Source organism: Rhinatrema bivittatum, chromosome 6 (genome assembly GCF_901001135.1).
Source record: "Rhinatrema bivittatum chromosome 6, aRhiBiv1.1, whole genome shotgun sequence".
Classification (NCBI taxonomy): domain Eukaryota; kingdom Metazoa; phylum Chordata; class Amphibia; order Gymnophiona; family Rhinatrematidae; genus Rhinatrema; species Rhinatrema bivittatum.
The window spans coordinates 166980461-166994551 of NC_042620.1; the positions used below are offsets into that span (position 1 = coordinate 166980461).

The 14091-nt window shown below is 44.6% G+C and overlaps 1 protein-coding gene across 4 annotated transcripts in view; it reads left to right on the plus strand.

Annotated features, from left to right (window-relative positions):
• The window catches only part of ERBB4 (erb-b2 receptor tyrosine kinase 4), a 2403189-nt gene that overhangs the window by 41407 nt on the left and 2347691 nt on the right, over positions 1–14091 (plus strand). The gene's annotated exons all lie outside the window — the stretch shown is intronic.

Genomic DNA, 14091 nt, shown 5'->3' on the forward strand with positions numbered 1-14091 from the left:
CACAGCAGGAAAATCGATGAAATATATTTTTCAATGGAAATTCTAGCAAACTAGCTAGAAATTGAATATATCTCTCCCACCCATAACACCCAAATGGTGCTTGCAACCTATCTCAGGGGGTGAATTAAGCAGCAAAATTCCACTGATAGCAGCTTCTCTCCGTGGCACAGAGAGACCATCTCAGATCAACTAAAAAAAGTGCTAAAAAAAAAAACAGGGCTAGCTGGCACTGCAGCCAAATGCAGAACAAATATCTTTTTTCTATCTAAGTAGCTAGCCTAGCTAGCACTTGAATACAGATTTGAGAACTCAGACTAGTTCTGAGTACAGCCACCTTCCGCAGAGAGACCACCTCCCCACACCACCCCTGCAAAGAAAGTGCGTGGCACGCTGCGAGCTTAAGTATATATAGTGCTGGGTCATCAGGAAAAGTGTCACAGACCACTGAGGGAGAGCACAATTGGCTGCATTGCAAAGATTCTTATCACTGATATGTTGCTTTCTGGTCTCCTTGCCAACCTGTCCGACCCACTCTGACAGGGCTGTGAGGTCACTGATGACTCATAGGAAAGGACTGGTTTTTGGCTATGGATACACCCAAATGGAGTTCTCCAATTTCAAATAGCCGCTAAGAAATCACTGCGAGTGCGCGGTGCCAAACGTATGGAACGAATGATATGTTATATTCGTGGGGAATTGTGATATGTTTCACAACCACACAAATACAACGAATATGGACATATACGTTGCAGATTGCCAATATGTTGCAAATGAATGCACACCCCTATAAAACACATGACAGACAACATGCAAAAAAATAAAATCCAGTACAGTAATGAATCATCCTGGAATACAGATGAAAACATTTCTCAAACAATTACAATAAATGTGCAGTCCTGAAAGGTTGGATAAGTCCCCAGTAAGTCAGATAGTGCTCTGAGTTGGGTTTGTGTTTGGTGGTTCCTTTAGGCAGAATCTTATCCTCATGGGCGTATCGCGTCCTACCATTAGCAGAACATACTAGAGATGTGCATCGTTTTTTGGGTTTTTTTTTCGTCTCAGGCTTCGTTTCAGGGCCCCCTATGGGAAATTTCATTTTTTCCATGGTTCGGGTTTTTTTTTTCAGGGGGCCCCAATTTTCATATTAGTGTGCACTATCAGGAGTTTTAGCGCTCACTAACTCCTGTTAGTGCTCACTAACACAAAAAACAAATTTCATTTATTTTTCGGTTCCCTTGAAACATTCCAAATTAGGCAATTTCCAGTATATGCTGGATCTTTGAGTTGCTTTTCAATGTGCTGTCACAGCCATTGATCTCTCCAAAGCTCTGCATAGTCCATGATGTTGAATGGTATTGAGCCACAAACAGCTTTCTAATTTTCTTGACAGCAACCCATTCTACTTATGACAGGCAGGTCAAAGTATAACCCTTGGGTGAGCCAGTGGATTCCCTGGCCTAACCTGATGTTCTGTCTTCTAAGATTCTAGCAGTGTATGTCATTTCTTGCCATTTTTCACTGAAGCTTCTCTTCTCAGGTCTCTCTTTCCCTGTCCTCTAAAAGGTATAAATACTCCATGGGAGCCTCTGGATTCAATCAAATTCCCTTCACTGAACCAGAAGAAGACAGTTCATAGTCAGGTTCCTTAGCTGTTGAGATACACTTGGAAGGTCTTGGGGGTGAGTACCAACAAGGGTGGGGCCTTTCTTGGATTTAGACTGCTGGTGCTTGAGGTATCAAAGAGCTAGTTACTAGACTCTACCTTTTCTTTGAATAAGTCCATTGCTGTACTGCTCCTCCTGGAGAAATGGCTGGAGCGGAGGTTTCCAATTTTTCCAGTTCCTGTTTCTATACTTTTCACACCAGACTGTGGCCCCTTCCCAGGGAACATGGCAATGTACTGTAGATGATGATGGCGATCAGTGCATGCCAGTCACTCTTTGCAACGCGATAGTCACAAATCCTTTTGGTGGAGTGGATACCAGCGTATCTGACTTTGAGGCTCAGGTCTGTATGAAAAGGTGCTATTAAAAAATTATCTTATAAAGCTAAACTAATTTGGTGATATTGAATAAATAAAAATCATTTCTGTACAAAGAAATTGCACTGATCAAATTTACAAATATTTTCAAGGCTTCTGAAATGCTAGAATATATGCTGAAATGTTAAAAGATATGTTAAGAGTTGGCACTGAGTTTTGCTATTTGCCTTCTGGCTCAATTTACAATAAATCACATGACTTATAAGAATTCAATCTTATCAAAATATATGAGATAAAATTATAATGCCAACCAAATGGGAAAATGTTATGTAAACAAACCGATTAACACACTGAAATGTAAATTGGAGATGGTTACTAGAGATGTGAATTGGTTCCGGAATCGTTTCCGGAATTGTGTTCGTACTAAAACCATGAGAAATATTTGTTTCCGGCGGGACCGCTTTTTTTTTGGCTGTCCTGAGCCAAACCAAAATAAACCCACCCTGACCCTTTAAATCTCATTATTTAGAATCCCCCACCCTCCCGACCCCCTCCCCCCAAATTTTTTCTAGAGTACCTGGTGGTCCAGCGGGGGTCCTGGGAGCGATTTCCCGCTCTCGGGCCATCAGCTACCAGTAAACAAAATGGCGCCAATGGCCCTTTGACCCTACCATGTGACAGGGGCTATTGGTGCCATTGGCTGGCTTCTGTCACATGGTAGAGCAATGGATGGCCTGCGCCATTTTTAAAGATGGCGCCGACCATCCATTGCTCCTACCATGTGACAGGGGCCGGCCAATGGCACCGATAGCCCCTGTCACATGGTAAGGGAAAAGAGCCATTGGCGCCATTTTGATTAGTGGCAGCCGACGGCCCAAGAGTGGGACATCACTCCCGGGACCTCCGCTGGACCACCAGGTATTTTAGAAAAGTTTTGGGGGGGTCGGAAGGGTGGGGGATTCTAAATAATGAGATTTAAAGGGTCAGTGTGGGTTTGGGGGTTGTTTTTGTGTGCCCTTTTTTCCCACGCCCCCCCCCCCCCCCAAAAAAAAAAACGATAAGAGAATCCCACAAACATTTTGTGGGGTTTTCCTATCGCTTTTGGGGACCCCCCCGATTCCTGACGGATGAGAAAATATCGTACGATATTTTAATCCGTCAGAAAAAAGATTCACATCCCTAATGGTTACCTATTTAATTGTATCACTGACATTCTGTAACATTTCACCTGTTATTACGTTGGTTGTTCCATTTTTTCTTCTGACCTGTTCTGCTCCTCCCGTTATCCCCCTCCCCCTATTTGTTATTTGTATTTCCTACTTTTAAGTTACAATGTAAACCGGTATGATGTTGTATACTAATGTCGGTATAAAAAAAAAGTCCTAAATAAAATAAAATAAATTCTCTGTGACTGCTCCTGAATTGCCTTGCTGGTAATTACACTCTCCTGAGATATATCAATAAAGATCTTTATCTTTAAGCTGCCAGTGTTAAGTGTTTATTTACTGCCCAGAACAATTTTGGCATCCCAGATGGAATTCAAACACATAGTTCCCAGCTCTAAACATAAACTTGATTGAATGTGATTTGTTTCAATTAACAGACTCATTGATTTCATATTCAAAGTATTATTTCTAAGACTTCTCAACAGATCAGTGCTGTGCTGCCACAAGCTGACATCACACATTGAATATAATCTGGTGGCATTATCTTGACCAGAATTTCTTTTCAGGGAACTGCTCTCTAATCATGCTGGGAAGAACCTTATGAAAGTATTACTTACCACACTTATAGCTGTGAAAGATAAAGGCAAGAATCTGGATCCATCCATCACCCACTAAAGCCTGAACTCCAACACTAGACCAAAAACCAAATGACTACATTGACCCAGAAGCCGAAAAATATGGAGTTGTTCAAACTGTTTCTACAATGATATTACAACCCATGCCCTTGTTGTAAACTAGTACTATAGCCTTGTGAGTCATTCAACTTTAAACCCACAAGAATTTGACCATTGGATCCATGCCAGCCATTGCACAAAAGACTTTTTAAAATCTGCAACAATGAACACCGAACACTGACAAGGCATGCCTGAACTTCATTGGGATGGGCCCCTCAGGGTTCAGCAGTGGACAGGCCCTTGAAGTCCCTTGTCTGCCGAATGAATAAAGGTTAATTCTCCAAAATTGTACTTAAACTGCAAGACCCTTAGTGCAGTGGTGTGGTTGGCACAGCCTAGAGGGTAAACCCCGTAAGCCCACACTGACAGCTGGCAAACATACCCTGGAATGAGACTGGTCAAAAACTTTACCTTTACCATCCTCTTTCCCTACAGGTTGAGCCCTTGAGTTATGGGAGACAGCAGGAATTTAAGTGGTAAACCCTCAGAGTCAAGAAAAATAGAATTCAGGGCCCAGCTGGGTTGGCACAGGCAGCAATCAATGAGGTCTAGGTCCAGGCATGGGTCAGTGGCATGTAGCAAAAATGAGTAGTCAAGATCCAGACAAGGGTGAGATCCAGAATTCAGTCCAAGGAGAATGCAGGAATGAGACAGAGAGGACTGATGAGGCAAGGCAGGCTGGACGAGATGAGACAAGGCAGGACATGCTGGAGTAATGAGGCAATGCTGGGCTGGACAAGATGAGGCAAGGCAGGCTGGAGAGCTGAGGCAAGGCAAACAGGAACACTGGCAACATGTAATTCAAGGCAGGCGACCCTTTGCTGAGATGTCTGCTAGTCTTTCGAGGGATCCTTAAATTGCAGGAAGCTGGTAATGTCCATCAGGAGGCACCGAGTATCCTTTCCTGCCGTGGGCCTTTTAAGTTGCTGGAGGGCAGGCATGCATGCCTAAGGAGATTCAGGGAGCATGTGGCATGGCGGTGGCCCTTGCTGCTCCCAATAGTGGTCTGCAGCTAGTGGTGTCCAGGCCACGAAGTGATACCAGTGTCATCAAGGTGATTGAAGTGATTCTTGGGGCCATCGCACAAGCTGCCAAACATAAAACCTAAACTCTACTGGTAGGAGTCCATTGGTGCCCCATGGTAGACAGGTGCTTGCACCCTGATAAAGAATGCCTTTCCTGCACAAGATGTGACTGAGAATTACTTTTTTCATGCATACTCACTTAATCGCAGTAATGACTGTGCCTGGAAGAAAGTCAGTCTGACAACTACAATCCAGATAAACCTTAGTCTTACCAATTGCTGAATGTGCACTCATCTTCTGATCTCAATCACTTCATCTTTTATAGCTAATGCCTTTCTTGCTGTTCCTGCACATCTTACTACTGGAATGGATTCTGACCTTGCATACAGAAGCCATGTTCTGATCTCCCAGATGAAACAAACTATTAAATTGTCACACATCCTTGAATCAGCTGAATGGTGTTTCAAGTAGGGATGTGCAGCAGGGATGGATTCGTCCCATTTGGTATTCATATTCGTGGGGAGCCAAATCCATTGCATCCATTCTCGGGGGATCCCGATCTGTTCATTAGTTAGTCCAGTTAGTTCATTAGTCAATGTCACAGGGGCCGACGGTCGGGCCGACCGTCTGCCCCTATGACATAGTAAGGGCAAAGGTAGTGCCGGCGCCATTTTGAATACTGGCAATACGGCCCGAGTGCAGGAGGTCGCTCCCGGATCCCTGCTGGACTTTTGGCAAGTCTTGTGGGGGTGAGGAGGCCCCCCCAAGCTGGCCAAAAGTCCCTGGGGGTCCAGCGGGGGTCCGGGAGCGATCTGCACTCAGGCCGTATTTATAATATATTCAAAATGGCGCCGGCGCTACCTTTGCCCTGTCACATGGTAAGGGCAAAGGGCCATCGGCGCCATTTTTTTTAGCACAGCTGATGGCCTGGGAATGGGAGATCGCTCCCGCGGCCCCCCTGGACCACCAGGTATGTGTAAAATGTTTTGGGGGGGGGGGTCGGGAGAGTGGGGGAGGCTAAGGGGGTAATTTTAAAGGGTCGGCTGGTTTTTTTTTTATCGGGCCATCGGCGCCATTTATATTAGTGGCAGCCAAAATGGCGCCGATGGCCCGAGAGCGGGAGATCGCGCCGGGACACCCCCACTGGACCACCAGGTAATTTAAAACATTTTTGGGGGGGTTCGGGAGGGTGGGGGATTTGTTTTAAAGGGTCGGGGTGGGTTTAGGGGTTGTTTTGGTGTGCCGGTTTTCCCGCCCTCCCCCCGATTTACGATTTTTCACGATAAATTGGGGGAATTTCTATTGTATCGCGACTCTAACGATTTTTGACTATTTAAAAAATATCTGACAATTTTTTTAAATCGATATAAATCGATATAATCGATATATATCGATATAAATCGATATATATCGATTTAAATCGATTTTTTTAAATCGTCAAAAAACGATTCACATCCCTACTATCCACTAACCGATACGATGTGGAAACGGTTGTCAGTATATAAAAAGTTTCAAATAAATAAAATAAATAAATAATTTTATCTGCCCTGTCATGTTGATTTAATTTGTACCCTGGTATCACAGTGTCACATTGGCTATCCTCCTTCCACCAGGTCTCTGAGAAGCCTATTATGTCTATATCTTCCTTTAGTGCCATGCTTTCTAACTCATCAGTCTTATTGTTCAGACTTTTGGCATTTGCCTACATACATTTTAAAATAGTTTTATTTTATTTGTATTTTTATAAGTACCCACAGCTTGCTTAACATCAGATGATACATGCAGTTTGGAGTCATTTTTATTTGCATGCTCTATATTTAATCAGGTTTTAAGACTTTATAAATTCAACAAAATTGTAGATAGAAGCCCAGCATTGAGCTGATGGGCTAACCAGTCTTTTGCACTGAGTGTCACATGCATGATTATCTACCTGCTGATAAGGGGTTGTATATATACACCCATTGCAAAGAGCTCTTGGCTTTCAGAGAATTAGTTTGATCTCTGGAGGCCAGAGTGGCAGAATTGGAGGAGCTGAGACAGAGATGTATATAGAGGAGACCTTCAGGAATATAGTGGAGTGGTCCCAACTCCAGTCTAGAAGCTCTTGTGCTGCTTTGGAGGCACAAGATCATCTGAAAGAAGACCGTCATCTTGGTGTGAATGTAGTGATCTGGTAGCTAGGACCTACCCTTCAGGATATGTTTTATCCTTTCGCTTTGGTTTTGTCCCCTAGTTCATGCAATTCTGGAGACTGAACCTGAACTGCTGGAGAAGATGTGGTCACTTCTGGGTTACTTTGACAGAGAACAGGCCCTAATATTGGGGTGAAAATAACGTTTTCCTTCTCAGGGTCCAGAAAGGCAGGATCAAATAGAAGTGAATGTTTCTTTTCCCTCTCTTGTTGCAGAAGGGGGTTCGTATTTCTTCATCTTTCTTGGTAACTAATTACTCAAAATCTTTTCATAGCCCAGTTGTGTCCCCTTTCCAGGTTTTCATGTTCTGATCTCTCTTGATCCAACTGGCCTTTCAATTGTGTGAAAGCTATCTTAAGAGTTTTCTCCTGGAGGCCCTGTGTGGCAGTTTGTCTCTCTAGACTCCCTGCCAGGGGTGAGAAAGTTCGGAAGGATGGCAGCCATGATCAGTGAGCTGTGGGGCTCTTCAGACCTCCAAAAGGATCCTATGCACCCCAGTCCACAATGGGTGAGTTCCATCATGGACCAGTCAAATTTTGGTTGCTGTCTCCACAGCCATGACAGGCCCAAAATAACTGGACTGGCTCTTGGAAGAACGTGGAAGGTGATGAGTTTCATGTGGGTGTATCCTTCTCGTAACGTGAGTTGTATAGTGGTTTGAAGTCACCAAACTGGGAAGGGGGCCTCCATGGATGGAGGAAAGCGCCAAAGATGGTGTTAAAGGAATTGTGGGGATTCAGTGCCAGTCAACAAGCTCCTCTTGCACAAAATTCCCCCTGGCGCCGGAATCCACCAAAGCCTGGGTGGTAAAGCACACGGGAGTTTGTTCCTGGGAAATGGTCAAGAGGAACTGAGATGGGTGGCCAGACCAAGGGTCACATGCCCCAATGCCCCTGGGCATAGGACAGTTCCCTTTGTCTCCAGGCACTGGGCTAATAGGTGACCAGGAGTTCCACAATAAAGGCAGAGGCTCAATTGGCAACGTGAGCCCTCTCTTTGGATGATAGCTGGAACTGACCTAATTGCATGGGCTCATCCGGCAGAGACTCCAGTGGCATGATGGGATCAAGCGTGGATGGAGATGGAGTACTGGTGAGATCTTTTTGTGCCAAGCATGCTTCACTGGCTTGCTCCTGGAGGCGCCTATCAATTTTCCCTGAGAGATCGATGAGCCCTTCAAGTGAGGTGTGTAGCTCCCATGGGGCAAACTCATCTTTTATTTTGGGAGCCAAACCTTCCAAGAATATAGCGTGTAAGTTGTCTCCCTTACAGTTCAGTTCTGTTCTGTGGCCAGGGTTAGGAACTCTATGGCATAATCCACCCTCTTTCATAATACCTGGTGCAAGTGCAGGAGGTCAGAGTCCATTGTGGGCAGCCAGCCAGGCTTGTCAAAGACTTGCTTGAAGGCCAATATGAATTGTTGGAGATTAACGAGAAGAGGATTTGAGCACTTCCATAGGGAGAAAACCCAGGCCAGGGCCTTACCTTTGAGAAGGGAGAGAATGAATGTCGTTTTAACAGAGTCATCTGGAAGAGTGCAGACTGGAGAGAGAAATGCTATGGCATTGATTAAGAAATCCCCAGCACTGCTTAGGATCCCCTGCATTCTGGGGCAGAGCTGGCAATGGAATTGTTGGCTGACAGGTTACTGGAACCAGCTCTGGAACTGCAGCGGGCGGAGTTGGGGCAGTGGTTCAGGTCATGGAGTCCAGGCTTGCAGCGAGGTGGCTCATATCTGCAGCCAGAAGTTGTAAAGCTGTCTGGAGGACCTGTAATTTCTGGGCTAAGCCAGGAATGGCCTTCAATACGGCTAGATCCACTGGGTCCATGGCTTCGGAAATCAGTTGTGGAAGTGGACCCTTGGACCGAGGTAGCGTTGGTGCAACCCACTGGGAGGAGACCTACAGGTCCCCACTATCGGCAGGCAGAGTGGACTGGAGCAGAGACCCAACTGGAGCTTCACCAATATCGGTCTTTGTTCCCCTTTAGGTTGAGCCCTCGGGGTCTGGAACCGACTGGACTTAGGCACGGGCCTCTGTGGAGGTGAAGTTCTGTCCCTTGGAAGATATGGAAGGCTGGCACAGTGAACGAATGTGGAGTCAGGTCAGACGGCAGTCAGGACAGGCAGCAGCAAAGAAGTCTAGTATGGACTGTGGTCAGTGGCAGGTGGAATTCAGTCGGTGTTGTGGTTGAGGCAGAGGTCAGGGCAGGTAGAATTCAATCAGAGGCGATAAGCAGGCAGTGGTCAATGGCAGGTGGAGATCAAGCAGCATTGAGATCTAATCCTAGGTCAAGTCAGAAGTCCAGTCCAGCATCAAGCCAAAGGTGCGATCCGAGGTCAAGAACTCAGATGACAACACACAGCTGAACAGGAGCCAGGAGTCAAGGACCAGGAAACAGGAATACAGTTGCAAATGCACCTCTCAAACAAGATGACCTATTGCTGAGGCATCAGTGGAAGGTTTGAAGAGGCCTTTAATAGGCCCAGGATAGTGACCTCATTAGAAAGGGCCGCAGGGCTTTTCCCACTGCGGTGCATTTAAATCCAGTCTAGAGGGACGTGCACGCACCTAAGCAGAACATGCTGGCTGCATCAGTGGCATCTTGGCCACGTGTCCTGGTAGCCTGAGACTGGACTGGAAGACCACGTTCCTGCCGCAGATATCAGCATAGTCAGGCGGAAGGCCCTCCTTGCTCCGTGATGCAGCACCTTTGATAGGGTCAGGGTGGGGTGAGAGTGGGGTCAGGGCTAGTGCAAGGGTGTTAGGCACCCTAGGAGAACCTTCTGCCTTGCACCCCTCCCTCTGTCCTGACCTCATTCACTGAGACACCACTCATGGTTCACCTAGTGTCTGCTTTTTTCAGTCGCAAGCAAGATGGGCACTGCTCGCAACCAGCCGATTTTGTGCTTCTCTGGGCCGCGAGCAGGATGGGTGCTGCTCTCTGCTCGCCGAGTTTCTACTCCTCTCAGCTGCGAGTGGGATAGGCTCCGCTCTTGGCTCTACATGGCTGCTCTTTGCCATCCCCTAATGGTTGATACCCTAGGCGACCGCCTGGTTCGCCTAGTGGTATGCACCGGCCCTGGCGGAAGTCTGCGGGAACAGACATGTTGCGCAGAATCCATTCACCATTCTCAACCTATATCACAGGGTCCTGGCCAGTAATCTGTCTGGCCCCAGTTTACTTTAACTTTCCATGCTGTGTCTAGGTAACCTTTTAGAAAATATACAAACATATATTCGCTGCAGCATGGTGGCTAAAGTTGCCAGCAACATCACATCTTTTTGATTAAGAAACTGAAAATGTTTGCTGACTTAAGTTTTACATCCTTATCAAATGTGTGTGCAGGCAAGTTTTAGAAACCCAGAAGAAAAGACTGGTAAGCTAGATATAGGCCCAAAAGAACAGACTAGCATGCTGGACACAGGCCTCTTTTTTTTTTTTATTTCTGTGCTAGTGACAGCAACATTTCCTTATTTTCTTTATTTGAGGGTTTTTCCTGCAAATTTGACTGAAAGCAAAAGGGGGATAGGGTCACCAGGTCCAGCTCCTTGTTAATTTTGCTTCTTCCTGGAATTAATTCTCTATAGGTTTTCTAGTCCCTGCCCCAATTTTTTCTGGTATGCAGGTGTTCACAGAGGAGGTTGTGAGCCAGCACAGAACCTATGCTCCACTGTTCTTCCGGCAAAGGGGGGAAGAGTTAGTCTTTCAAGGCCCTTAAGGATTGTTCTCATCTGGAGCTCCTCTGTAACATGTTCAGTAAGGAACAAAAATACACTCCACATTGTAGCTGTTGTTGAAAAAAATAAAATACCTTACTTGAATGCAAGAAAGCAATGTCCACATAAAGTACACTAATGTTAAGGTTACCAATCAGCACAATAAAATACAGTTTATTAGCACAAAAAGAAATACAGCTTCAACTAGTAGCAAATGCAGCACACCCTAACAGATAACAGGGCCGGATTTAAGATTATAGTGCACATAGGTAGAGAGCCAGGAGTGGGAGATTTTGCCCCCAGAAATCAGACAGCAGGAAAGGGAATCAAAATTATTTGGCACCTTCTGAATTTTGTGCCCAGGAGATTCTTTGGGCATTCTTTTGCTAGGCAGTCTTCCCTCTGACTCCCATAAAGGATAATTCTTTCTCTTCAACCTCTACCTGAAGAAATGCCTCTTAGAACAGAATAAGGAGCATGGAATTTAGCTCCCCTCTTCTCAGAGACTTCTTAATCTGAAAAATGTCTCCCTAATCCTGAAAGCCTGGGCACTCCAGCTTTGTGCCCCAACCATATTCCTAGGATAGGAGTTACAACTGGTAGCCCGCACTCCTTTGAAAAACCACTCCACCAGCGCCTCTGTTAACCAGAGAGAGATACTGAAGAACCTTGAACCACAAGGACACAGGAGTTTTGTTAAACCCATAACACCTTCCACCTCCCCTCAGCCATTCATATTCTCCTGTACTCTGACATCATTTACTTCATACAGGGTCTGTTGAGAACATTTATGTATTCTAGTAAGGGGCAGATTTGGCACCCCTTTATATAAGTTTAAAAAGATTAGTGTACAGTGTCAACTGGTTAAATATCATAATCTGATGGGTTCAAAATTTAAAATAAGTCTGGAAAAATGACACGTGATCCAGCTAAGATTTATGACTCCATAAGGGAGCCATGACTATCAGCTGATGTGCAGAATACTGTGTAAAGAGAATGGACACATGCATTCACAGTTTCAAAATATAGTCAGGAAAATCTTATAAAATGATTTTGTTCAATCCCTTGCCATCAGGACCCCAATGAAAATCCTTCTTTGGTAATAACTGCTTTGGTATTTTATTTGACCATGGTAGCCAAGCATGGTTTTGTTCACTCTGCAGTAGTTACTTTGCACAATCTTGTCTGCTTATTTGGATTACCATCTGCAAATCAGCTGTCAGTTTATTTTAGAAAACAAAACAAAACAGAATACTATATAACTTGTCAAGTTGGCTTGTGTAAGTTTAAATACCCATATTTCCACAATTGCTTAAAATTGGCCTATATATTTGTGTCTTTGGAAAGCTGGAAACCAGATTGATTTTTTTAAAATGTCATCCTTTGATCAGGTCATGCTACCCATTCAGCAACTGATGGTTAGTTGTGAGTACAAGGAATTCACTGAAACACTGAAATAAAAACAGTATTCTACAGAAAACTAAACAGAATATGATATAAAATAACTATTGTTCAACATGAATTACTTTATCCAATTTTTTCCTTCATGTTATTTTTCTTTTAAGAACTTGATTTAATTTGGATGTAGGGGGAAGGGAGAAGGGTGAAGGGAAGTCATAGTGATGCAGGCAGCTGGCTCAGTTAGTTACCTTGGCTGCTGAATATGGCTGCCAGAACTCAAAGCTTGTAGTGAGTCAGATCCCGATGCTCACTGTACATTGTCCCTGTCTTTCTTAGCCTGAATATAAGACAGAGGCTGAAAGCTCTCAAAAGGAGACTCAAGAGTAGGACGATGAATACATAAGTACATCAAATTTGCCTTACTGGTTCAGACCAAAGGTTCATCAGTCCCAGTATCCTGTTTCCAACAGTGACCAATCTAGATCACAAGTACCTGGCAGGACACCAAGGGATAGATAGATTCCATGCGGCTTATCCCAAGGACAAGAAGTGGATTTCTGCAACTCCACCTTAATAATGGTTTATGGATGTTAACTCCAGAAACTTGTCCAAACCTTTTTTAAAGCAGCTACACTAATAGCTTTCACCACATTCAGCAGCAACATATTCCAGAGCTTAATTATGCATTAATTTTCTCTTACGGTATTAGTTTTAAATGTGTCACTTAGTAACTTCATTGTGGGTCCCCTAGTCTTTGTACTCTTTGAAAGAGTAAACAACCAATTCGTGTTTACCTCTTCCACGCCACTCATTATTTTAGAGATCTCTATCATATCTACCCACAGCTGTCTCTTCTTCAGGATAAAGAGCCCTAACCTCTTTAGCCTTTCCTCATAGGGAAATCATTCCATCACCTTTATCATTTTGGTTGCCCTTCTATGTATCTTTTCTAGTTCTGCTATATCTATTTTAAGACATAGTGACCAGAACTGCACACAATACTCAAGATGAGGTCACATCATGGAGTGATACAGAGGCAATATGATATTCTCTGTTTTATTTTCTATTCCTTTTCTAATCATTCCTAGCATTCTAATTCCTTTCTTAGCTGCTGCAGCACACTGAGCAGAAGATTTCAACATATTATCAATGCTGATGCCTAGATCCTTTTTGTTACGTTTGCCATCTCGTGGGACGTCCCCGCGAACTGGTGCACTCACCCCCGAATGCCACAATAGCAAGCCTCACTCATATGGCTCAGATGTCGTCATTCTTGCACTGATCTCATTCTCCTTAAGCATGCGCACACACTGACTGCACAGACTTAAAGGGTCTGAGGTGGGAAACAGGCCGCGGTGTCCTTGGATGACGTCATATGCTTCAGCACTTAAAAGGGCCTTTTGGACTTCCAAAACTTGCCTCAGCAATGGGTCTCCTGCACACCCTGCAGTGCGTATTGCAAGCATTAAGAACATAAGAAATTGCCATGCTGGGTCAGACCAAGGGTCCATCAAGCCCAGCATCCTGTTTCCAACAGAGGCCAAACCAGGCCACAAGAACCTGGCAATTACCCAAACACTAAGAAGATACCATGCTACTGATGCAATTAATAGCAGTGGCTATTCCCTAAGTCAACTTGATTAATAGCCATTAATGGACTTCTCCTCCAAGAACTTGTCCAAACCTTTTTTGAACCCAGCTACACTAACTGCACTAACCACATCCTCTGGCAACAAATTCCAGAGTTTTATTGTGCATTGAGTGAAAACAAATTTTCTCCAATTCCTGTTCCTTGTTCCTTCGGCAAGCCTTGTCTTGCTTCGTCTGGCTTTGCCTTGCCTCATCTTCTAGCCTTACCTTGCTAATCAGCCTT